A 27,584-nucleotide genomic window follows, 5' to 3' on the forward strand; every position below is an offset into this window, starting at 1 on the left:
AATATAGTGCACTAAAGAAGGGTAAAGGATGCCGTTTGGAAGGTTTCACTATGACCTCATAATGTCTTAACGATTCTGATCATTCTCTCATCAACTAAACAAAACAGTGGGGTGTGAGTCCCAAATCGCACCCTAATCCCTTAAAGCGCAGTACACAGCCCATAAGGCGCTGGTCAAAATAAGTGTTATTTAGAGAACAGGGTGTAATGTCGGACACACACAACAGTGAGTAATGAGGCAGTACAATTTCATTGGATTTTTCATAAAAAAATTTAAAAAATGCATTTGCCTTCACTACAATGACTTGGGGATAATTCTACTATGAATTGATATCTGCACTGAGTGGACTGCAGGTATTCACACATACGCTCACGCGGTACACACACACACACACACACACACACACACACACACACACACACACACACACACACACACACACACAATTCATTGTTTTACTTTTTACATGGTGTTTTTCTTTTTACTGTGTCAGATCTATCTATTTATCTATATTTGACCTTTATTTAAGCAGGTAGGCCAGTTGAGAACAAGTTCTCATTTACAACTGAGACCAGGCCAAGATAAAGCAAAGCAGTGCGACAACAACTACAACACAGAGTTACACATAAACAAACGTACAGGCAATAACACAATAGAAAAGAAAAATAGAAAAATCAATGTACAGCGAGAAAAATCTATGTACAGTACATCTGTCTGTCTGTCTGTCTGTCTGTCTGTCTGTCTGTCTGTCTGTCTGTCTGTCTGTCTGTCTGTCTGTCTGTCTGTCTGTCTGTCTGTCTGTCTGTTGGGAGTCGCATAGGGCGGCGCACAATTGGTACAGCGTCGTCCGGGTTTGGCCGGTGTAGGCCATCATTGTAAATAAGAATTTGTTCTTAACTGACTTTCCTAGTTAAATAAATAAAAATATTTCTGTCTGTCCCTTAGTGACAGTTTATCTCTCTCCACACATTGTCTCCAATCTCTCTCTCTACACACATTATATCTCATAGTCTCCAGTCTCCATCTCTCTCTCTACACTCCAACACACATTATATCTCATAGTCTCCAGTCTCCATCTCTCTCTCTACACTCCAACACACATTATATCTCATAGTCTCCAGTCTCCATCTCTCTCTCTACACTCCATCACACATTATATCTCATAGTCTCCAGTCTCCATCTCTCTCTACACTCCAACACACATTATATCTCATAGTCTCCAGTCTCCATCTCTCTCTCTACACTCCATCACACATTATATCTCATAGTCTCCAGTCTCCATCTCTCTCTCTACACTCCATCACACATTATATCTCATAGTCTCCAGTCTCCATCTCTCTCTCTACACTCCAACACACATTATATCTCATAGTCTCCAGACTCAATCTCTCTCTACACTCCACCACACATTATATCTCATAGTCTCCAGACTCAATCTCTCTCTCTATGCTCACACACACACACACACACACACACACACACACACACACACACACACACACACCACACACACACACACACACACACACACACACACACACACACACACACACACACACACACACACACACACTCACACACACAGGCTATTACAGACAGAAATTCACACACATGAACACACACACACCAGGGATATATAGCAATATCAATATAAATCGGAGCTTGATTTGAGTTCAGATGGAGTACTGTATCTCTTCCACTTCATCTCCCTCTCGACACAAACACAATGTAGGTTTCTCTACAGGCAACACTATGCCTATCCTGAAGTACTGAAGAGGTATCCCTGTCGGGTAATGAACACCTGATAGCTTCAATCTTTTACCTCTTTATAGCTGTTCTAAGCTAGATCCACTCTAAGATAGTTGAATATCAGATTGAAAGTCAATATGCTGTAGAAAATGAATATGTACTTTATAGAGAAGAGAGGGGGATGAGAGGAGGAGGGGAGGAGAGGAGAGGAGGAGGGGAGAGGAGGGAAGAGAGGAGAGGATGGGAGGAGAGGAGGAGGAGAGGAGGAGGGGAGGAGAGGAGGAGATAGAGGGAGGAGAGGATGAGATAGAAGGAGAGGAGAGAAAGAGAGGAGGAGAGGAAGAGATAGGAGCAGAGGAGGAAATAGTAGGAGAGGAGGAGAGGAAGAGAGGAGGATAGGAAGAGAGGAGGAGATAGGAGGAGATAGGAGGAGAGGAAGAGAGGAAGCTAGGAAGAGATAGGAGGAGGAGAGAAGGAGAGGAAGAGAGGAGGATAGAAAGAGATAGGAGGAGAGGAGGAGATAGGAGGAGATAGGAGGAGAGGAGATGGGAGGAGAGGAGGAGAGAAGGAGAGGAAGAGAGGAGGATAGGAATATATAGGAGGAGAGGAGGAGAGGAAGAGAGGAGGAGAGAGAGAGAGGAGGAGAGGAGGAGATAGGAGATAGGAGGAGATAGGAGGAGAGAAGATGGGAGGAGAGGAGGAGAGAAGGAGAGGAAGAGAGGAGGATAGGAAGATATAGGAGGAGAGGAGGAGAGGAAGAGATAGGAGCAGAGGAGAAGAGGAGAGGATGAGATAGTAGGAGAGGAGGAGAGGAAGAGAGGAGGATAGGAAGAGATAGGAGGAGAGGAGGAGATAGGAGGAGAGGAGGAGATAGGAGGAAAGGAGAGGAAGAGAGGAGGAGAGGAGAGGAAGAGAGGAGGAGAGGGATCAACATGGTTTTTAAGAAGGATTTCAGAAACTGGGATACGAGTCACATCGTTGATGTCTGTATGCATGCACACACACACACACAACTAGCCACCCTTGGGGATGCCCTGCTTTCAAATCCTCCAAAAAGCCAGCCATGACTTTCCATTCATGATAGTCATATCGTCATGTAAAAACTTCTATATACATAAAGCCTGTCTGTCAGACTGGGCCCAGCAGAGCAGAGCAGGGACAATCTCCTAAAGCCAGGTCTACTATTCAAACACACATAGGCAGAAGTACGTGCATGAAACCAACCCCCAACACAAAGACAATTTCACTGACTCCATGTCCACAGCCATTTGGAGAGGGGAGGCTATACGGACATGCCTGGGGCTCAAATGAATGACGTATGTCGCACAGCTAAAGTCGAGTGGAGACAAATGGATTGGGTTCATTCTATTCTGTCAGTTGTCCTGATGAGTCCTTCCCAGCTAGCTAGTTTATAGATAGTAACTTATCTGCCGAAGTGGGGACTTGGGAGCGTGTTCAGAATAAATCTGTTTTCATTTGAGAATATTTTGTATTCTTTTTCTTCAAAAGTGTAGATGTTAATACCATAGTAGGGTGACAGTAGATTGTTGTTGGTGTAGTTGATGGGTAGTAGGGTGGCAGTTAGTGGGCAGTAGGGTGACAGTAGATGGGTAGTAGGGTGACAGTTAGTGGGTAGTTGGGTGACAGTAGATGGGTAGTAGGGTGACAGTAGATGGGTAGTAGGGTGACAGTTAGTGGGTAGTTGGGTGACAGTTAGTGGGTAGTAGGGTGACAGTAGTGGGTAGTAGGGTGACAGTTAGTGGGTAGTAGGTGACAGTTAGTGGGTAGAAGGGTGACAGTAGATGGGCAGTAGGGTGACAGTTAGTGGGTAGTAGGTGACAGTTAGTGGGTAGAAGGGTGACAGTAGATGGGTAGTAGGGTGACAGTTAGTGGGTAGTAGGGTGACAGTTAGTGGGTAGTAGGGTGACAGTTAGTGGGTAGTAGGGTTACAGTTAGTGGGTAGAAGGGTGACAGTAGATGGGTAGTAGGGTGACAGTTAGTGGGTAGTAGGGTGACAGTTAGTGGGCAGTAGGGTGACAGTTAGTGGGTAGTAGGGTGACAGTTAGTGGGTAGTAGGGTGACAGTTAGTGGGTAGTAGGGTGACAGTTAGTGGGTAGAAGGGTGACAGTTAGTGGGTAGTAGGGTGACAGTTAGTGGGTAGTAGGGTGACAGTTAGTGGGTAGTAGGGTGACAGTTAGTGGGTAGTAGGGTGACAGTAGATGGGTAGTAGGGTGACAGTTAGTGGGTAGTAGGGTGACAGTAGATGGGCAGTAGGGTGACAGTTAGTGGGTAGTAGGGTGACAGTTAGTGGGTAGTAGGGTGACAGTAGATGGGTAGTAGGGTGACAGTAGATGGGTAGTAGGGTGACAGTTAGTGGGTAGTAGGGTGACAGTTAGTGGGTAGTAGGGTGACAGTTAGTGGGTAGAAGGGTGACAGTAGATGGGCAGTAGGGTGACAGTTAGTGGGTAGTAGGGTGACAGTTAGTGGGTAGTAGGGTGACAGTAGATGGGTAGTTGGGTGACAGTAGATGGGTAGTAGGGTGACAGTTAGTGGGTAGTAGGGTGACAGTTAGTGGGTAGTAGGGTGACAGTTAGTGGGTAGTAGGGTGACAGTTAGTGGGTAGTAGGGTGACAGTTAGTGGGTAGTAGGGTGACAGTAGATTGTTGTTAGTGTAGTTGATGGGTAGTAGGGTGACAGTTGATGGGTAGTAGGGTGACAGTAGTGGGTAGTAGGGTGACAGTTAGTGGGTAGTAGGGTGACAGTAGTGGGTAGTAGGGTGACAGTTAGTGGGTAGTAGGGTGGACAGTTACGTGGGTAGTAAGGGGTTGACAGTAGCTGGGCAGTAGGGTGACAGTTAGTGGGTAGTAGGTGGACAGTTAGTGGGTTAGAAGGGTGACAGTAGATGGGTAGTAGGGTGACAGTTTAGTGGGTAGTAGGGTGACAGTTAGTGGGTAGTAGGGTGACAGTTAGTGGGTAGTAGGGTTACAGTTAGTGGGTAGAAGGGTGACAGTAGATGGGTAGTAGGGTGACAGTTAGTGGGTAGTAGGGTGACAGTTAGTGGGCAGTAGGGTGACAGTTAGTGGGTAGTAGGGTGACAGTTAGTGGGTAGTAGGGTGACAGTTAGTGGGTAGTAGGGTGACAGTTAGTGGGTTAGAAGGGTGACAGTTAGTGGGTAGTAGGGGTGACAGTTAGTGGGTAGTAGGGTGGCAGTTAGTGGGGTAGTGGTAGTAGGGTGACAGTAGATGGGTAGTAGGGTGACAGTTAGTGGGTAGTAGGGTGACAGTAGATGGGCAGTAGGGTGACAGTTAGTGGGTAGTTGGGTGACAGTTAGTGGGTAGTAGGGTGACAGTAGATGGGTAGTAGGGTGACAGTAGATGGGTAGTAGGGTGACAGTTAGTGGGTAGTAGGGTGACAGTTAGTGGGTAGTAGGGTGACAGTTAGTGGGTAGAAGGGTGACAGTAGATGGGCAGTAGGGTGACAGTTAGTGGGTAGTAGGGTGACAGTTAGTGGGTAGTAGGGTGACAGTAGATGGGTAGTTGGGTGACAGTAGATGGGTAGTAGGGTGACAGTTAGTGGGTAGTAGGGTGACAGTTAGTGGGTAGTAGGGTGACAGTTAGTGGGTAGTAGGGTGACAGTTAGTGGGTAGTAGGGTGACAGTTAGTGGGTAGTAGGGTGACAGTAGATTGTTGTTAGTGTAGTTGATGGGTAGTAGGGTGACAGTTGATGGGTAGTAGGGTGACAGTTAGTGGGTAGTAGGGTGACAGTTAGTGGGTAGTAGGGTGACAGTTAGAGGGTAGTAGGGTGACAGTAGATGGGTAGTAGGGTGACAGTAGATGGGTAGTAGGGTGACAGTAGATGGGTAGTAGGGTGACAGTTAGTGGGTAGTAGGGTGACAGTTAGTGGGTAGTAGGGTGACAGTTAGTGGGTAGTAGGGTGACAGTTAGTGGGTAGTTGGGTGACAGTAGATGGGTAGTTGGGTGACAGTAGATGTGTAGTTGGGTGACAGTTAGTGGGTAGTAGGGTGACAGTTAGTGGGTAGTAGGGTGACAGTAGATTGTTGTTAGTGTAGTTGATGGGTAGTAGGGTGACAGTTGATGGGTAGTAGGGTGACAGTTAGTGGGTAGTAGGGTGACAGTTAGTGGGTAGTAGGGTGACAGTAGATGGGCAGTAGGGTGACAGTAGTTGGGTAGTAGGGTGACAGTTAGTGGATAGTTGGGTGACAGTTAGAGGGTAGTAGGGTGACAGTAGATGGGTAGTAGGGTGACAGTAGATGGGTAGTAGGGTGACAGTAGATGTGTAGTTGGGTGACAGTTAGTGGGTAGTTGGGTGACAGTTAGTGGGTAGTAGGGTGACAGTAGATGGGTAGTTGGGTGACAGTTAGTGGGTAGTAGGGTGACAGTAGATGGGTAGTAGGGTGACAGCAGATGGGTAGTAGGGTGACAGTAGATGGGTAGTAGGGTGACAGTTAGTGGGTAGTAGGGTGACAGTAGATGGGTAGTAGGGTGACAGTTAGTGGTTAGTAGGGTGACAGTAGTGGGTATTTGGGTGTCAGTTAGTGGGTATTTGGGTGACAGTTAGTGGGTAGTAGGGTGACAGTTAGTGGGTAGTAGGGTGACAGTTAGTGGGTATTTGGGTGACAGTTAGTGGGTATTTGGGTGACAGTTAGTGGGTAGTAGGGTGACAGTTAGTGGGTAGTAGGGTGACAGTAGATGGGCAGTAGGGTGACAGTAGATGGGTAGTAGGGTGACAGTAGATGGGTAGTAGGGTGACAGTAGATGTGTAGTTGGGTGACAGTTAGTGGGTAGTAGGGTGACAGTTAGTGGGTAGTTGGGTGACAGTTAGTGGGTAGTAGGGTGACAGTTAGTGGGTAGTAGGGTGACAGTAGATGGGTAGTAGGGTGACAGTAGATGGGTAGTTGAGTGACAGTAGATGGGTAGGAGGGTGACAGTAGATGGGTAGTTGAGTGACAGTAGATGGGTAGTAGGGTGACAGTTAGTGGGTAGTTGAGTGACAGTAGGTGGGTAGTAGGGTGACAGTAGATGGGTAGTAGGGTGACAGTAGATGGGTAGTAGGGTGACAGTTAGTGGGTAGTAGGGTGACAGTAGATGGGTAGTAGGGTGACAGTTAGTGGGTAGTAGGGTGACAGTTAGTGGGTAGTAGGGTGACAGTTAGTGGGTAGTAGGGTGACAGTAGATGGGTAGTAGGGTGACAGTAGATGGGTAGTAGGGTGACAGTAGATGGGTAGTAGGGTGACAGTTAGTGGGTAGTAGGGTGACAGTTAGTGGGTAGTAGGGTGACAGTAGATGGGTAGTAGGGTGACAGTAGATGGGTAGTAGGGTGACAGTTAGTGGGTAGTAGGGTGACAGTTAGTGGGTAGTAGGGTGACAGTTAGTGGGTAGTTGGGTGACAGTTAGTGGGTAGTAGGGTGACAGTAGATGGGTAGTTGGGTGACAGTTAGTGGGTAGTAGGGTGACAGTAGATGGGTAGTTGGGTGACAGTTAGTGGGTAGTAGGGTGACAGTTAGTGGGTAGTAGGGTGACAGTTAGTGGGTAGTAGGGTGACAGTTAGTGGGTAGTAGGGTGACAGTTAGTGGGTAGTAGGGTGACAGTTAGTGGGTAGTAGGGTGACAGTTAGTGGGTAGTAGGGTGACAGTTAGTGGGTAGTTGGGTGACAGTTAGTGGGTAGTAGGGTGACAGTAGATGGGCAGTAGGGTGACAGTTAGTGGGTAGTTGGGTGACAGTTAGTGGGTAGTAGGGTGACAGTAGATGGTTAGTAGGGTGACAGTAGATGGGTGGTTGGGTGACAGTAGATGGGTGGTAGGGTGACAGTTAGTGGGTAGTAGGGTGACAGTTAGTGGGTAGTAGGGTGACAGTAGATGGGTAGTAGGGTGACAGTAGATGGGTAGTAGGGTGACAGTAGATGGGTAGTTGAGTGACAGTAGATGGGTAGTAGGGTGACAGTAGATGGGTAGTAGGGTGACAGTTAGTGGGTAGTAGGGTGACAGTAGATGGGTAGTAGGGTGACAGTAGATGGGTAGTAGGGTGACAGTTAGTGGTTAGTAGGGTGACAGTAGTGGGTATTTGGGTGTCAGTTAGTGGGTAGTAGGGTGACAGTTAGTGGGTAGTAGGGTGACAGTTAGTGGGTAGTTGGGTGACAGTTAGTGGGTATTTGGGTGACAGTTAGTGGGTATTTGGGTGACAGTTAGTGGGTAGTAGGGTGACAGTTAGTGGGTAGTAGGGTGACAGTAGGGTGACAGTAGATGGGTAGTAGGGTGACAGTAGATGTGTAGTAGGGTGACAGTTAGTGGGTAGGAGGGTGACAGTTAGTGGGTAGTAGGGTGACAGTTAGTGGGTAGTAGGGTGACAGTTAGTGGGTAGTAGGGTGACAGTTAGTGGGTAGTTGGGTGACAGTTAGTGGGTAGTAGGGTGACAGTTAGTGGGTAGTAGGGTGACAGTAGATGGGTAGTAGGGTGACAGTAGATGGGTAGTTGAGTGACAGTAGATGGGTAGTAGGGTGACAGTAGATGGGTAGTTGAGTGACAGTAGATGGGTAGTAGGGTGACAGTTAGTGGGTAGTTGAGTGACAGTAGGTGGGTAGTAGGGTGACAGTTAGTGGGTAGTTGGGTGACAGTTAGTGGGTAGTTGGGTGACAGCAGATGGGTAGTAGGGTGACAGTAGATGGGTAGTAGGGTGACAGTAGATGGGTAGTTGGGTGACAGTTAGTGGGTAGTAGGGTGACAGTAGTGGGTAGTTGGGTGACAGTAGATGGGTAGTAGGGTGACAGTTAGTGGGTAGTAGGGTGACAGTAGATGGGTAGTAGGGTGACAGTAGATGGGTAGTAGGGTGACAGTTAGTGGGTAGTAGGGTGACAGTTAGAGGGTAGTAGGGTGACCGTTAATGGGTAGTAGGGTGACAGTAGATGGGTAGTTGGGTGACAGTTAGTGGGTAGTTGGGTGACAGTTAGTGGGTAGTAGGGTGACAGTAGATGGTTAGTAGGGTGACAGTAGATGGGTGGTTGGGTGACAGTAGATGGGTGGTAGGGTGACAGTTAGTGGGTAGTAGGGTGACAGTTAGTGGGTAGTAGGGTGACAGTAGATGGGTAGTTGGGTGACAGTTAGTGGGTAGTAGGGTGACAGTTAGTGGGTAGTTGGGTGACAGTTAGTGGGTAGTAGGGTGACAGTAGATGGGTAGTAGGGTGACAGTAGATGGGTAGTTGGGTGACAGTAGATGGGTAGTAGGGTGACAGTAGATGGGTAGTAGGGTGACAGTTAGTGGGTAGTAGGGTGACAGTAGATGGGTAGTAGGGTGACAGTTAGTGGGTAGTAGGGTGACAGTAGATGGGTAGTAGGGTGACAGTTAGTGGGTAGTAGGGTGACAGTAGATGGGTAGTTGGGTGACAGTTAGTGGGTAGTAGGGTGACAGTAGATGGGTAGTAGGGTGACAGTTAGTGGGTAGTAGGGTGACAGTTAGTGGGTAGTAGGGTGACAGTAGATGGGTAGTAGGGTGACAGTTAGTGGGTAGTAGGGTGACAGTAGATGGGTAGTTGGGTGACAGTTAGTGGGTAGTAGGGTGACAGTAGATGGGTAGTAGGGTGACAGTTAGTGGGTAGTAGGGTGACAGTAGATGGGTAGTAGGGTGACAGTTAGTGGGTAGTAGGGTGACAGTTAGTGGGTAGTAGGGTGACAGTTAGTGGGTAGTTGGGTGACAGTTAGTGGGTAGTAGGGTGACAGTTAGTGGGTAGTAGGGTGACAGTTAGTGGGTAGTTGGGTGACAGTTAGTGGGTATTTGGGTGACAGTTAGTGGGTAGTAGGGTGACAGTTAGTGGGTAGTAGGGTGACAGTAGATGGGTAGTAGGGTGACAGTTAGTGGGTAGTAGGGTGACAGTAGATGTGTAGTTGGGTGACAGTTAGTGGGTAGTAGGGTGACAGTTAGTGGGTAGTAGGGTGACAGTTAGTGGGTAGTTGGGTGACAGTTAGTGGGTAGTTGGGGGACAGCAGATGGGTAGTAGGGTGACAGTTAGTGGGTAGTAGGGTGACAGTTAGTGGGTAGTAGGGTGACAGTTAGTGGGTAGTAGGGTGACAGTAGATGGGTAGTAGGGTGACAGTTAGTGGGTAGTAGGGTGACAGTAGATGTGTAGTTGGGTGACAGTTAGTGGGTAGTAGGGTGACAGTTAGTGGGTAGTAGGGTGACAGTAGATGGGCAGTAGGGTGACAGTTAGTGGGTAGTAGGGTGACAGTTAGAGGGTAGTAGGGTGACAGTAGATGGGCAGTAGGGTGACAGTTAGTGGGTAGTAGGGTGACAGTTAGTGGGTAGTAGGGTGACAGTTAGTGGTAGTAGGGTGACAGTAGATGGGCAGTAGGGTGACAGTTAGTGGGTAGTAGGGTGACAGTTAGTGGGTAGTAGGGTGACAGTAGTTGGGTAGTAGGGTGACAGTTAGTGGGTAGTTGGGTGACAGTTAGAGGGTAGTAGGGTGACAGTAGATGGGCAGTAGGGTGACAGTTAGTGGGTAGTAGGGTGACAGTAGATGGGCAGTAGGGTGACAGTTAGTGGGTAGTAGGGTGACAGTTAGTGGGTAGTAGGGTGACAGTTAGTGGGTAGTAGGGTGACAGTAGTTGGGTAGTAGGGTGACAGTTAGTGGGTAGTTGGGTGACAGTTAGTGGGTAGTTGGGTGACAGTTAGTGGGTAGTAGGGTGACAGTTAGTGGGTAGTAGGGTGACAGTTAGTGGGTAGTAGGGTGACAGTAGATGGGTAGTAGGGTGACAGTTAGTGGGTAGTAGGGTGACAGTTAGTGGGTAGTAGGGTGACAGTAGATGGGTAGTAGGGTGACAGTAGATGGGTAGTAGGGTGACAGTAGATGGGTAGTAGGGTGACAGTTAGTGGGTAGTAGGGTGACAGTTAGTGGGTAGTAGGGTGACAGTTAGTGGGTAGTAGGGTGACAGTAGATGGGCAGTAGGGTGACAGTTAGTGGGTAGTAGGGTGACAGTTAGTGGGTAGTAGGGTGACAGTTGATGGGTAGTAGGGTGACAGTTAGTGGGTAGTAGGGTGACAGTTGATGGGTAGTAGGGTGACAGTTAGTGGGTAGTAGGTGACAGTAGATGGGTAGTTGGGTGACAGTTAGTGGGTAGTAGGGTGACAGTTGATGGGTAGTAGGGTGACAGTTAGTGGGTAGTAGGGTGACAGTTAGTGGGTAGTTGGGTGACAGTTAGTGGGTAGTAGGGTGACAGTAGATGGGCAGTAGGGTGACAGTTAGTGGGTAGTAGGGTGACAGTAGATGGGTAGTAGGGTGACAGTAGATGGGCAGTAGGGTGACAGTTAGTGGGTAGTAGGGTGACAGTAGATGGGCAGTTGGGTGACAGTTAGTGGGTAGTAGGGTTACAGTTAGTCGGTAGCAGTACATTCCAGGACCTCAAGAAGTGGTGGCACTTCAAGGTACCACCACAGGTGCTTAGTTGTTTTGAAGGTGATTCAACGGTTGAGATGGATGTAGAATGATGTGTGCCAGATAAATCCTCATGAAGATACACTGAAAGTCCTCAAGGAGCACTTCATCATCGTGAAAAGCATCCTCTCTTCCCCGAGGCTACCTGGGCAGCGTTCTGTACATAAAAACACAATATAACATTCAATTGAATGGAGCTGTACTCAACAACCAGTTGAAAAACAGGAAGGGATTTGATTTATTTTGAACCTTTATTTAACTGGGAAAGTCAGTTAAGAACAAATTCTTATTTACAATGATGGCCTACACCGGCCAAACTCTCCCCTAACCCGGACGATGCTGGGCGAATTGTTCTCCCCCCTATGGGACTCCTGATCACAGCCAGTTGTGATACAGGACGGGTTCGAACCCGGGTCGGTAGTGACACCTATAGCACTGCGATGGAGTGCCTTAGACCGCTGCACCACTCGGGAGGCAATTGGGGATTGGATTGTGGGCTGGGGAACGCTGTCAGCATGGCCCTTTAAATACGTCACTCATTGCTTCAAGCCACACCTACCGAACGGAGCAAACATCTGTCCCAGGACGTACAGGAACGTTCAGCTAAAACGTGACGTTCAGTACAAACCGTTACTCAACGTAGCAAACGTTCAAGCTAACTAAACGCACCTCTGAGTAGCTACAGGTGCCAGGAGATCAGCTGCAGCTGAGGCTCTTTGCATATCTAATGCAATCAGACACCTGATTGGTTTGTTTTTGACCTTGGAACGCTCCTAGACAGAACACTCAGCTGCGTTCCGGAACGTTCAAATGAACGGAAACTACCAGCTGGAAAACGGGGAAGGGTTCGGTTGTGGGTTGGAGGAACACTGTCAGCATGGCCGCTGCTCTTTAAATATGTCACTCATTGCTTCAAACCACACCTCGCCATTCATTCAAGCAAACTGAACGTAACTTCAGATATCTAGCAAATAATAATCTCTCAATAGGGAAACCAATCTAAATCACAGAGGGTTGGTGGGATCTTAATTGGGGAGGACGGGCGTGTGGTAATGGCTGGAGCGGAATCTATGGAATGGTATCAAATACGTTGAACATATGGTTTCCTATCTCCTGAAGTACACACTCGTTCACTTTCCACAAATCTACAATGATTGATTGGTGGGCTATTGGGAGTTTTCAACATAATGGTTTATGATATCAGTCATTTTAGTGAAGGGAAGTGAACAAGTGTAGATTTTGGAAGGAAGGAATGACAATTGATACATAGCCACTGAATCTACATCTTTGTCTCTCTCTCTCTCTCTCTCTCTCTCTCTCTCTCTCTCTCTCTCTCTCTCTCTCTCTCTCTCTCTCTCTATCTCTCTCTCTCTCTCTCTCTCTCTCTCTCTCTCCTCTCTCTCTCTCTCTCTCTCTCTCTCTCTCTCTCTCTCTCTCTCTCTCTCTCTCTCTCTCTCTCAGTTTGTATCAACTTAATATTCATCCATTTAATATTTGGTTTTCATTCAAACTCTATATCCTCCACATAAGAGTTTTTACACAAATAGCCAGTTAGAAGAGTGATTGGCCTCCAGAAGGCAAGGCAGAAGCAATCTTAGGTGGTTTTACCATCTCTCTCTTTCCTTATTTATTTGTCCTTTTCTCAACCATCCTCTCTGTTTCTCTCATTGCCCCTACTTCTCTCTCTCTCTCTCCTCTCTCTCTCTCTCTCTCTCTCTCTCTCTCTCTCTCTCTCTCTCTCTCTCTCTCTCTGTCTCTCTCTCTCTCTCTCTCTCTCTCTCTCTCTCTCTCTCTCTCTCTCTCTCTCTCTCTCTCTCTCTCTCTCTCTCTCTCTCTCTCTCTCTCTATATATATATATATATATATATATATAAATGATATGTATCCATTCACATATAGCATGTCAGACGAGAAGAGATCAAATGCATGGTGATAATGCTATTGCTTTACTAGAAGAAGAGAAGAGGGAGGGATAGCGTGAGGAAAGGAGAGAAGGAGAGAGAAGAGGGAGGGAGGGAGGGAGGGAGGGAGGGGAGAGAGATAGAAGAGGGAGGGAGGGAGGGAGGGAGGGAGGGGAGAGAGATAGAAGAGGGAGGGAGGGAGGGAGGGGAGAGAGATAGAAGAGGGAGGGAGGGAGGGAGGGAAGAAAGGAGAGAGAGAGGGATAGAGAGGAAAGGAGAGAGAGAGGGATAGAGGGAGGAAAGGAGAGAGAGGGATAGCAAGAGGAAAGGAGAGAGAGAGTAAAAGAGGGAGGAAAGGAGAGAAAGAGGGATAGAGGGAGGAAAGGAGAGAGAGAGGGATAGAGGGAGGAAAGGAGAGAGAGAGAGAGAGAACAAGGGTTCCATTCAGAGTGAAGAGAGAGTTCAGTTTCAAGTGATGCCACCACACTTACACACTTTAGTCAAGACATAAATGTATGCATGAAACACACACACACACACACACACACACACACACACACACACACACACACACACACACACACACACACACACACTTAAGGGCTGTGTGGTCTCATTTTCTTGTTCACACACATTTACATATGAACACACATACAGACACACACGTACAGACACACATGCACATATGAAAACACATGCCCTGCACGAACACCCCCACACACACACACACACCTCACTTCACTTTTATATGAATACCTTTCCCCTATTCCAGCAGATCGTATTACCCTCTCAATGCCACTCAGGCTTGAAACACCTCTTTTATGTTCTTATTTCTCTCTCTTTCTCTCTCTTTTCTGCTTCAGTCTATCAGCAGTGAGCTGTATGGGACTGCAAATTCAACATGAAATGAGCTGGAATGAAAGTGGTTCTGGTCGTGTAACTCTGTGAAGGCGAGATTCAACTACTGAGACCAGAGTGGATATGTCTCTGTTTCTCTTTATCCAGGAAGTCACGCTGTTGGCTTGTCTGTGCATTGTCCCATTCATACACTGAGAGGAAAAAGTGCTTTAGAAACAGGGATGTCTACGGAAAGGAGGGAACGTAATAAGGACCTAAACAGAGGACTGAAGAGGACCAGAGCCATCTATATAGAGAGATAGACCAGACCAGAGCCATCTATATAGAGAGATAGACCAGACCAGAGCCATCTATATAGAAAGATAGACCAGACCAGAGCCATCTATATAGAGACATAGACCAGACCAGAGCCATCTATATAGAGAGATAGACCAGACCAGAGCCATCTATATAGAGAGATAGACCAGACCAGAGCCATCTATATAGAGAGATAGACCAGACCAGAGCCATCTATATAGAGAGATAGACCAGACCAGAGCCATCTATATAGAGAGATAGACCAGACCAGAGCCATCTATATAGAGAGATAGACCAGACCAATCTATATAGAGACATAGACCAGACCAGAGCCATCTATATAGAGAGATAGACCAGACCAGAGCCATCTATATAGAGAGATAGACCAGACCAGAGCCATCTATATAGAGAGATAGACCAGACCAGAGCCATCTATATAGAAAGATAGACCAGACCAGAGCCATCTATATAGAGACATAGACCAGACCAGAGCCATCTATATAGAGAGATAGACCAGACCAGAGCCATCTATATAGAGAGATAGACCAGACCAGAGCCATCTATATAGAGAGATAGACCAGACCAGAGCCATCTATATAGAGAAATAGACCAGACCAGAGCCATCTATATAGAGAGATAGACCAGACCAGAGCCATCTATATAGAGAGATAGACCAGACCAATCTATATAGAGACATAGACCAGACCAGAGCCATCTATATAGAGAGATAGACCAGACCAATCTATATAGAGACATAGACCAGACCAGAGCCATCTATATAGAGAGATAGACCAGACCAGAGCCATCTATATAGAGAGATAGACCAGAACAGAGCCATCTATATATAGAGAGATAGACCAGACCACAGCCATCTGAGAGATAGACCAGAACAGAGCCATCTATATATAGACCAGACCAGACCAGAGCCATCTAGATAGAGAGATAGACCAGACCAGAGCCATCTACATAGAGAGATAGACCAGAACAGAGCCATCTATATATATAGAGATAGACCAGACCAGAGCCATCTATATAGAGAGATAGACCAGAGCCATCTATATAGAGAGATAGACCAGACCAGAGCCATCTATATAGAGAGATAGACCAGACCAGAGCCATCTATATAGAGAGATAGACCAGACCAGAGCCATCTATATAGAGAGATAGACCAGACCAGAGCCATCTCTATAGAGAGATAGACCAGACCAGAGCCATCTATATAGAGAGATAGACCAGACCAGAGCCATCTATATAGAGAGATAGACCAGACCAGAGCCATCTATATAGAGAGATAGACCAGACCAGAGCCATCTATATAGAGAGATAGACCAGACCAGAGCCATCTATATAGAGAGATAGACCAGACCAGAGCCATCTATATAGAGAGATAGACCAGACCAGAGCCATCTCTATAGAGAGATAGACCAGACCAGAGCCATCTATATAGAGAGATAGACCAGACCAGAGCCATCTATATAGAGAGATAGACCAGACCAGAGCCATCTATATAGAGAGATAGACCAGACCAGAGCCATCTATATAGAGAGATAGACCAGACCAGAGCCATCTATATAGAGAGATAGACCAGACCAGAGCCATCTATATAGAGAGATAGACGAGACCACAGACAGATACACTGAGTGTACAAAATATTAAGAACACCTTCCTAATATTGAGTTGTCCTCAGAACAGCCTCAGGACATGGACTCTACACAATGTTGAAAGCGTTCCACAGGGATGCTGGCCCATGTTGACACCAACGCTTCCCACAGTTGTGTCAAGTTGGCTGGATGTCCTTTGGTTGGTGGACCATTCTTGATACACACGGGAAACTGTTGAGCCTGAAAAACCCAGCAGCGTTGCAGTTCTTGACACAAACCCTGGCACCTACTACCAAACCCCATTCAAAGGCTCTTTAATCTTTTGTCTTGCCCATTCACCCTTTGAATAGCACACATACACAATCCATGTCTCAATTGTCTCCTCCATTTCATCTACACTGATTTTAGTGGATTTAACAGGTGACATCAATAAGGGATCATAGTTTTCACTTGGATTCAACTGGTCTTGGAAAGAGCAGGTGTTCCTAATGTTGAATTTACTCACTGTATATAGAGTTAGGCTAAGGCAGTTGAACGTCCCGAAAGCGTCACTTTCTCCTCCACAACTGTTGCTACATGGTTAATTACCACTTCCGCGGTGTGCTGTTTATTTCTGATAGTTTTCTAAACCTATGTAGATGCCCAGTGAAAGCAGATATGCAATTTGTTGACATTACAACACCGTAAAGACTTGGATACACATGATCCTGAACGATAATCAATAAAAATATCAGTTGAAGCCCCTGCTTTGTTTTGCTTGTTTACAGAAGGGTCATTTCAGAGGGAACTGTCAGAGGCCCTGATGTATTGTTACATCACCAACATTTAGAGAACAAGTTCTATATGGGGCCGTTCTAAAACCTGGCCCCTCTCTCTCTCTCATCTCTCTCTCTCTCTCTCATCTCTCTCTCTCTCCTCTCTCTCTCTCTCTCTGTCGCTCTATCTAACATCTCTTTCTCTCTCTCTCTCTATCTCTCTCTCATCTCTCTCTCTCTCTCTCTCTATCTCTCTCTCACATCTCTCTCTCTCTCTCGCTCTATGTAACATCTCTTTCTCTCTCTACAATTTGCTTTATTTGCATGACATAACAATGTACATATTTCCAAGCTAGAGGACATGTGCAGGTTGATTGGTCTGTCAGACATTGTCCCCTTCTCTCTCTCTCTCTCTCTCTCTCTCTCTCTCTCTCTCTCTATACATGCACATACATATCTCTGCAGTGGACTAAAACCCACAACTACAGTCAATAATACACAAGCACACAGAATCACATATGTTCTTACTCTGACTCAGGATGTATACGTCTGTTTCCTATTAATCACTTAACTACATCCTCCCCTCCCACACACTGCTCCCAATCCCACACAAAGACATCCCACATGGCCAGAGATAGAGATAGCCCCCAGGATGGGACCAAATGTTCCCACACTCCCTCCCACGTTCCCAGGATGTCTCCCAGGGAGAGATAAGGATCACTCCGACCTGGAGGGAGAATTTACAATTTGGGAATTATGTGTGAGATTCCACCCCCCTCCCCACCCGCACACACATGCGTGTACAAAGACAGGCAGACCAACAGGCAGACCAACAGGCAGCCCAACAGGCAGACCATCAGGCAGACCATCAGGCAGACCAACAGGCAGACCAACAGGCAGACCATCAGACAGACCAACAGGCACACCATCAGGCAGACCAACAGGCAGACAAACAGGCAGACCAACAGGCAGACCAACAGGCAGACCAACAGGCAGACCATCAGACAGACCATCAGACAGACCAACAGGTAGACCATCAGGCAGACCAACAGGCAGACCATCAGGCAGACCAACACGCAGACCAACAGGCAGACAATCAGACAGACCAACAGGCAGACCATCAGACAGACCAACAGGCACAGACCAACAGGCAGACCAACAGGCAGACCAACAGGCAGACCAACAGGCAGCCCAACAGGCAGACCATCAGGTAGACCAACAGGCAGACCATGAAGCAGACCATCAGACAGACCAACAGGCAGACCATCAGACAGACCAACAGGCAGACCATCAGACAGACCAACAGGCAGACCAACAAGCAGACCAACAGGCAGACCAACAGGCAGACCATCAGGCAGACCATCAGGCAGACCAACAGGCAGCCCAACAGGCAGACCATCAGACAGACCGACAGGCAGACCATCAGGCAGACCAACAGGCAGCCCAACAGGCAGACCATCAGGTAGACCAACAGGCAGACCATGAAGCAGACCATCAGACAGACCAACAGGCAGACCATCAGACAGACCAACAGGCAGACCATCAGACAGACCAACAGGCAGACCAACAGGCAGACCAACAGGCAGCCCAACAGGCAGACCATCAGGCAGACCATCAGGCAGACCATCAGGCAGACCATCAGGCAGCCCAACAGGCAGCCCAACAGGCAGACCATCAGGCAGCCCAACAGGCAGCCCAACAGGCAGACCATCAGACAGCCCAACAGGCAGCCCAACAGGCAGACCATCAGGCAGCCCAACAGGCAGACCATCAGGCAGACCATCAGGCAGACCATCAGGCAGACCAACAGGCAGCCCAACAGGCAGCCCAACAGGCAGACCAACAGGCAGACCAACAGGCAGACCATCAGGCAGACCAACAGGCAGACCAACAGGCAGACCAACAGGCAGACCATCAGGCAGACCAACAGGCAGACCAACAGGCAGACCATCAGGCAGACCATCAGGCAGACCAACAGGCAGACCAACAGGCAGACCATCAGACAGACCAACAGGCAGACCATCAGACAGACCAACAGGCACAGACCAACAGGCAGACCAACAGGCAGACCAACAGGCAGACCATCAGGCAGACCAACAGGCAGACCAACAGGCAACCCAACAGGCAGCCCATCAGGCAGCCCAACAGGCAGCCCAACAGGCAGACCAACAGGCAGACCAACAGGCAGACCATCAGGCAGCCCATCAGGCAGCCCAACAGGCAGACCATCAGGCAGACCATCAGGCAGACCATCAGGCAGCCCAACAGGCAGACCATCAGGCAGACCATCAGGCAGACCATCAGGCAGCCCAACAGGCAGACCATTAGGCAGACCATCAGGCAGATGGTCTTATCAGGTCAGATGGTCTTACCAGGTCTTATCGCTCTAGATCAGGGATCATCAACTACTGTAGACTCAGTTGAGGGACCATTTCTTCTAGAGCAGATGGTTAGGGGGCCTGAACACAATTACAAATCATTTGTAGACTTCAAACTGACCGCAAGAAGATATACAAATATAAAACTTAATCATTTATAACCTTGCTTACATTTGTATACGATCACATCTCTCTATTATGCATGGGAGTACTTGGGAACAAATTTCCAAAATTAAAATCACCTGGAGATCATTTCCTGTTGTTTTTACATTATTTTATGTCCCACAATAAAAAATATATTTTTTTATATATATATATAATGTGAACATGTAATTGAGCCCTGACCACACTGCAATGCACGATGGGGTTTCAGGAGGTCAGGGCATTCCAAGGGTTGGTAAAGACATGAAGCTATCAGGAACATCTAATGTCCCAGCCCCTTCACTATGGGTCGGCAGGCATTTTGTAATTTCAGATTAGACTTTTATTATTTGGCGTCTTGTAGGTCCCTGGTATAGTGCACTATCTCTGTTTGCGATGAACAGTTACTTCTAATCAAATTACAAGTGTACAACACAGAGAGAATTGGCCAAATAGACATTTAAAATGTTCTAACCTATAAGATGAACAATGAAGGCCTGTTGAGAGTCCCATTCCACAGAGCACCAGTGATCCAATAACAAACTGTAATTGGGCTAGGTCTACCACATGAGGTTCAGCATTCCTTGGGGACTGTGGCTGATCCATGGTCTCAGTGTTCTCATGGAATGGACAAGCATCCTTCATGAGAGAATAAAAAGGCTTTTTACACATAACACCCACCATGCCTTTCAAGACAGACGTATCAGTCACTAGAAGAAGTAAAGGTTGTTCTCAAAGTGAATGCATGGGATGGACAACCCTTCTTCAATCATCCTTCATTAGGGTATGAGGGAAATCTTAGTGCTCATAGAACACATTTAATATCTTTCAGACAGATAGACAGAGAGCTTAATATCTCAACTGAAGAACCTCATTAAATATCTTGTCTGAGGAACCTGCTTTAAAAATCTTGACTGAAGAACCTGGTTTAAATGTCTTGACTGAAGAACCTGGTTTAAATGTCTTGACTGAAGAACCTGTTTAAATATCTTGACTGAGGAACCTCGTTTAAATATCTTGACTGAAGAACCTGGTTTAAATGTATTGACTGAAGAACCTGGTTTAAATATCTTGACTGAAGAACCTCGTTTAAATATCTTGACTGAAGAACCTGGTTTAAATGTATTGACTGAAAAACCTGGTTTAAATATCTTGACTGTAGGAACCTGGTTTAAATATCTTGACTGAAGAACCTGGTTTAAATATCTTGACTGAGGAACCTGGTTTTAAACATCTTGACTGAAGAACCTGGTTTATATGTCTTGACTGAAGAACCCGGTTTAAATATCTTGACTGAAGGAACCTAGTTTAAATACATTGACTGAAGAACCTTGTTTAAATGTCTTGACTGAAGAACCTGGTTTATCAAGTGAGATAAACTGTCTTTGTGTAAGCGGAGGTAGTTCGGTATAGACTGAATTCAGGTAATGATTAGAAACACAGACCACGATTTCAAGACAGATATACAGGACAGAAGGAGAGCTGAAGGATATTACAAACCCGGTGGAAACGGTGCATGACCTTGGTCAGACCCGGGTACTCGTGTTAGTCAACACCATAACCAACAGCCACGTTGTCAGCTCAGTGGGAAAACATAGGTAGAAGTTGAAGAGATTTACATTTACATTTAAGTCATTTAGCAGACGCTCTTATCCAGAGCGACTTACAAATTGGTGCATTCACCTTAAGATATCCAGTGGAAAAAACACTTTACAATAGTGCATCTAAATCTTTTTTTTTGGGGGGGGGGGGGTAGAAGGATTACTTTATCCTATCCCAGGTATTCCTTAAAGAGGTGGGGTTTCAGGTGTCTCCGGAAGGTGGTGATTGACTCCGCTGTCCTGGCGTCGTGAGGGAGCTTGTTCCACCATTAGGGTGCCAGAGCAGCGAACAGTTTTGACTGGGCTGAGCGGGAACTGTGCTTCCTCAGAGGTAGGGAGGCGAGCAGGCCAGAGGTGGATGAACGCAGTGCCCTTGTTTGGGTGTAGGGCCTGATCAGAGCCTGAAGGTACGGAGGTGCCGTTCCCCTCACAGCTCCGTAGGCAAGCACCATGGACTTTTAGCGGATGCGAGCTTCAACTGGAAGCCAGTGGAGAGAGCGGAGGAGCGTTGGCTCTCCTCTGGGAACCCCTATATTCCACCACTATATGTCATTTGAAGGTACACGTGGAACAGGGTTTTTGATCTGGTAGCCCATATGGGATGAGAGTTTGAGTTGATTTGTATTCAGGAGGGTGGGAGCTATCCGTGTGTGTGTGTGTGTGTGTGTGTGTGTGTGTGTGTGTGTGTGTGTGTGTGTGTGTGTGTGTGTGTGTGTGTGTAGAGAGTCCCATTATGTGGGTCAGTGAGGTGTTCCGGGGGCTTGCCAAGGTCTGGAGGGGAAACAGGTGGTGTAGTCACACACTAACACGCACACACACGCACACACACACACACACACACACACACACACACACACACACACACACACACACACACACACACACACACACACACACACACACACACACACACGGTGTAGTCTGCCATCTGTGCAGTCTCTAAATCAGGACAGTGTCAGGGTGGCACGTAAGGTTCAGATAATAGCCAGCTGGTCCTGAAGACCTGGTGACCTGGAGACCTGATAATATTGTTAACCCATAACATCCTGACCTGGTGACCTGGAGACCTGATAATATTGTTAACCCATAACATCCTGACCTGGAGACCTGGAGACCTGATCATATTGTTAACCCATAACATCCTGACCTGGAGACATGGAGACCTGGAGACCTGATCATATTGTTAACCCATAACATCCTGACCTGGAGACCTGATCATATTGTTAACCCATAACATCCTGACCTGGAGACCTGGAGACCTGATCATATTGTTAACTCATAGCATCCTGACCTGGAGACCTGGAGACCTGGAGACCTGATCATATTGTTAACCCATAGCCCCCTGACCTGGAGACCTGGAGACCTGGAGACCTGATCATATTGTTAACCCATAACATCCTGACCTGGAGACCTGGAGACCTGATCATATTGTTAACCCATAGCCTCCTGACCTGGAGACCTGGAGACCTGATCATATTGTTAACCCATAACATCCTGACCTGGAGACCTGGAGACCTGATAATATTGTTAACCCATAGCATCCTGACCTGGAGACCTGATCATATTGTTAACCCATAGCCCCCTGACCTGGAGACCTGATAATATTGTTAACCCATAGCCCCCTGACCTGGAGACCTGATCATATTGTTAACCCATAGCCTCCTGACCTGGAGACCTGGAGACCTGGAGACCTGATCATATTGTTAACCCATAGCATCCTGACCTGGAGACCTGGAGACCTGATCATATTGTTAACCCATAGCATCCTGACCTGGAGACCTGGAGACCTGGAGACCTGGAGACCTGGAGACCTGGAGACCTGGAGACCTGGAGACCTGGAGACCTGGAGACCTGATCATATTGTTAACCCATAGCATCCTGACCTGGAGACCTGGAGACCTGATCATATTGTTAACCCATAGCATCCTGACCTGGAGACCTGGAGACCTGATCATATTGTTAACCCATAGCATCCTGACCTGGAGACCTGGAGACCTGATCATATTGTTAACCCATAGCATCCTGACCTGGAGACCTGGAGACCTGGAGACCTGGAGACCTGGAGACCTGATCATATTGTTAACCCATAGCATCCTGACCTGGAGACCTGGAGACCTGATCATATTGTTAACCCATAGCATCCTGACCTGGAGACCTGGAGACCTGGAGACCTGATCATATTGTTAACCCATAGCATCCTGACCTGGAGACCTGGAGACCTGCTCTCTCTTTCCCTCTCTCTTTCATCCTCTCCATACCCCTACTCTGTCTCTACATCTCTCTCTTCCAGTGATTGGCAAGTGATTGTATTAATGCTAATTTAAATAATATTCATGTATGTTTTCCCATTTGGAATGTCCTAATATAATATACAGTTGAAGACGGAAGTTTACATACACCTTAGCCAAATACATTTAAACTCAGTTTTTCACAATTCCTGACATTTAATCCTAGTAATAACTCCCTGTCACAGGTCAGTTAGGTTCACCACTTTATTTAAAGAATGTGAAATGTCAGAATAATAGTAGAGGGAATTATTTATTTCAGCTTTTATTTCTTTCGTCACATTCCCAGTGGGTCACAAGGGTAAATACACTCAATTAGTATTTGGTGGCATTGCCTTTAAATTGTTTAACTTGGGTCAAACATTTTGGGCAGCCTTCCACAAGCTTCCCACAATAAGTGGGGTGAATTTTGGCCCATTCCTTCTGACAGAGCTGGTGTATCTGAGTTTGTAGGCCTACTTGCTCGCACAAACATTTTCAGTTCTGCCCACAAATTTTCTATAGAATTGAGGTCAGGGCTTTGTGTTGGCCACTCCAATACCTTTGTTATCCTTAAGCCATTTTGCCACAACTTTGGAAGTATGGTTGGGGTCATTGTCCATTTGGAAGACCCATTTGCGACCAAGCTTTAACTTCCTGACTGATGTCTTGAGATGTTGCTTCAATATAGCCACATAATTTTCCATCCTCATTATGCCATCTATTTTGTGAAGTGCACCAGTCCCTCCTGCAGCAAAGCACCCTACAACATTATGCAGCCACCCCCATGCTTCACGGTTGGGATGGTGTTCTTCGGCTTGCAAGCCTCCCTCTTTTTCCTCCAAATATAACGATGGTCATTATTGCCAAACAGTTCTACTTTTGTTTTATCAGACCAGAGGACATTTCTCCAAAAAGTACAATCTTTGTCCCCATGTGCAGTTGCAAACCGTAGTCTGGCGTTTTTATGGTGTTTTTGGAGCCGTGGCTTCTTCCTTGCCGAGCGGCCTTTCAGGTTATGTTGATATAGGACTAGTTTTGCTGTGGATATAGATACTTTGTGAGAATGTCATATTACAATACATGTAGAGTCCCATTAGAATGTAATATTATAATATATGTAGAGTCCTATTAGAATGTCATATTATAATACATGTAGAGTCCTATTAGAATGTCATATTATAATATATGTAGAGTCCTATTAGAATGTCATATTATAATACATGTAGAATGTCGTATGAATCATACTTTTTCTCCTCTCTCAAATGATAAAAACCATGTTGTTAATATGTACATTTAAAATAACAAACTTAGGCACAAACACAATAGATATTGTCACTGCATGACTGTGTGTCAATTTGTGTTTCACAAATGGATTCAGAGCAGGGTTCTCTCTCTGGCCCTGGAGAGATGACGTCACTATGGATTCAGAGCAGGGTTCTCTCTGGCCCTGGAGAGATGACGTCACTATGGATTCAGAGCAGGGTTCTCTCTGGCCCTGGAGAGATGATGTCACTATGGATTCAGAGCAGGGTTCTCTCTGGCCCTGGAGAGATGACGTCACTATGGATTCAGAGCAGGGTTCTCTCTGGCCCTGGAGAGATGACGTCACTATGGATTCAGAGCAGGGTTCTCTCTGGTCCTGGAGAGATGACGTCACTATGGATTCAGAGCAGGGTTCTCTCTGGTCCTGGAGAGATGATGTCACTATGGATTCAGAGCAGGGTTCTCTCTGGCCCTGGAGAGATGACGTCACTATGGATTCAGAGCAGGGTTCTCTCTGGCCCTGGAGAGATGACGTCACTATGGATTCAGAGCAGGGTTCTCTCTGGTCCTGGAGAGATGATGTCACTATGGATTCAGAGCAGGGTTCTCTCTGGTCCTGGAGAGATGATGTCACTATGGATTTAGAGCAGGGTTCTCTCTGGTCCTGGAGAGATGATGTCACTATGGATTCAGAGCAGGCTTCTCTCTGGTCCTGGAGAGATGACGTCACTATGGTTTCAGAGCAGGGTTCTCTCTGGCCCTGGAGAGATGACGTCACTATGGATTCAGAGCAGGGTTCTCTCTGGCCCTGGAGAGATGACGTCACTATGGATTCAGAGCAGGGTTCTCTCTGGCCCTGGAGAGATGATGTCACTATGGATTCAGAGCAGGGTTCTCTCTGGTCCTGGAGAGATGATGTCACTATGGATTCAGAGCAGGCTTCTCTCTGGTCCTGGAGAGATGACGTCACTATGGTTTCAGAGCAGGGTTCTCTCTGGGGAGGTACCACTGGGGAGGTATTGGCTGAGCATGTTTTTGTTCCATCCCTTCATTTATTATTCTGTTCATGCATGTACAGCTTTGGAGCAGCATCCACAGAATATGTTTGTTTCTAAGCTTCCCTTAGTAGCCACAAGTAAACTATACACACACACACACACACACACACACACACACACACACACCACCAGTGGCCGGTAGCCAACCAGTTGTCTGTGGAGGTTTAAATGGATCTTCTTACTCTGATCTGACTGGAACGTTAATTGAAGAAAGACGGTAAGGAACTGGACCGAAAAATTACTTCCTCTTACGAGCCACACACACACACACACACACACACACACACACACACACACACACACACACACACACACACACACCACGTTCAGTCAGAAGATAACCCTCTCCACTGTGTAGTGACCCTCTACCTGATCTCAACTCTCTGCAGTGTGAAATGACTGATTGCTTTCAGAGGTCAACATTCCAAATTGCATCCTATTCACTATGACATTACTTTGGTCACAGCCTTTAAGGGTTATTTAAGGCAGGACTCTGGCTGTGTCCTAAATAGCATCCTACTTTTAACCAGAGGCGTATGGGGAAAAGGGGGCCACTTGGGATGCACAGAGAGAGTCTGCCTCATATAACCCACATACAAAGACTTCACTGGGCTGCAACTGATTAAACATTGAAGGTAGAATTGTGTTGGATACAGCTGACATAATATTATAGTCTACTTATAGTGAAGTATTTATGCTATTTAATGTTGACTATTTCCCCTGGCTTTAGGAGAAAGTATTGGTGCAGTTGCTAACTGTTGAGAGCTGTTACAACCTCTCTCTCTCTCCCTCTCTCCCTTCCTCTATTTCCCCCCCTCTTTCTCCACCTCACTCCTCTCTCTGTCTTCCCTCCTTTCTCTCCCCCACCCCCGTTCTCTCTCTCTCTCTCTCTCTCTCTCTCTCTCTCTCTCCCCCACCCCCATCCTCTCTCACACACACACGCTCAGTCTCGCTCTCCTAACTCTCTCTCTCTCAATTTCAACTCTCTCTCTCTCATCGCTTGAGAAAATGCTGAAAAGCTCTTAGCAGAATTGATTGGCACTAAATAGAGCACACATGAAATCAGGCCAAATTACTGAGTAGGTTATGTGCTTGAGACAACTTCAACGGCACACACACACACACACACACACACACACACACACACACACACACACACACACACACACACATTTCCTGGAGTAATTCCAGCCAACCAATCACTCTGATCTAGAGCTGATAACATGAAGGAGGTTGTTTTAAATGCAGAGCCATCTAGTGAGCCACGATTTGGACTGTGTCAATTCCCCATTACCAGTGCACTCTACAGATACATCCCCAATGACACACTATTCTCTACATAGTGCTCTACTTTCCCAATGGACTCCGGTCAAAGGTAGTGCCATTTAGCAAACATCCTAACTTCTCTATAGCCAGATCATCCATCCATCCAACATCTCACTGTGACATCATAATCACATGGAACTCGGAACTCTCTCTCTCCATTCCAAAGCTCTCTTGCCTCTCTTGTTACCATGGTGATATCCACGCTGAAGACTTTCCACACAAACTTTTTGTGACTGTACATGACACTCACAATGACCTCATCTTTCCAAACACAAAAAAAACAATGACCTCATTCCTTCATTTCGCTTTACATTGTGTTTTACCCCTGCAGTGAGGTGTGTGTGTGTGTGTGCACGTACGTGTGTGTGTGTGCTTACGTGTGTGTGTGTGTGATGCTGAGCTCGTTGTAACCTCTGGGAGACTGTAGCAACACCCCATTAAGTGTTCTGGGAGCCTCAGCAGGAGATGAAACATCACTGACCTTTAAAAACACAAACAAGAGCAGTCTCTAGAATCATCACACACACACACACACACACACACACACACACACACACACACACACACACACACACACACACACACACACACACACACACACACACACACACACACACACACACACCTGTACCCCCTACCAGGTCCCCTTCTGTTCGTTTGACAGAAACCTGCATGTTAACATCTAATTGAGTGCTGTATGGCAACACATTCATGTCCACCTGATGATATATAACAGGCAAGACAGCCAGCTCACACACACACACACACACACACACACACACACACACACACACACACACACACATACAAACACACACACGGCCCAACACACACACACACACACACAAATGGCCCAACACACACACACAAACACACACACACGTTGATAAATAATAGGAGAGAGAGGCCATTTTGAGAGAGGTCGATGTGAGGCTGATGACCACCCATGGT

This window comes from Salmo trutta, unplaced genomic scaffold (assembly GCF_901001165.1).
Source record: "Salmo trutta unplaced genomic scaffold, fSalTru1.1, whole genome shotgun sequence".
NCBI lineage: Eukaryota > Metazoa > Chordata > Actinopteri > Salmoniformes > Salmonidae > Salmo > Salmo trutta.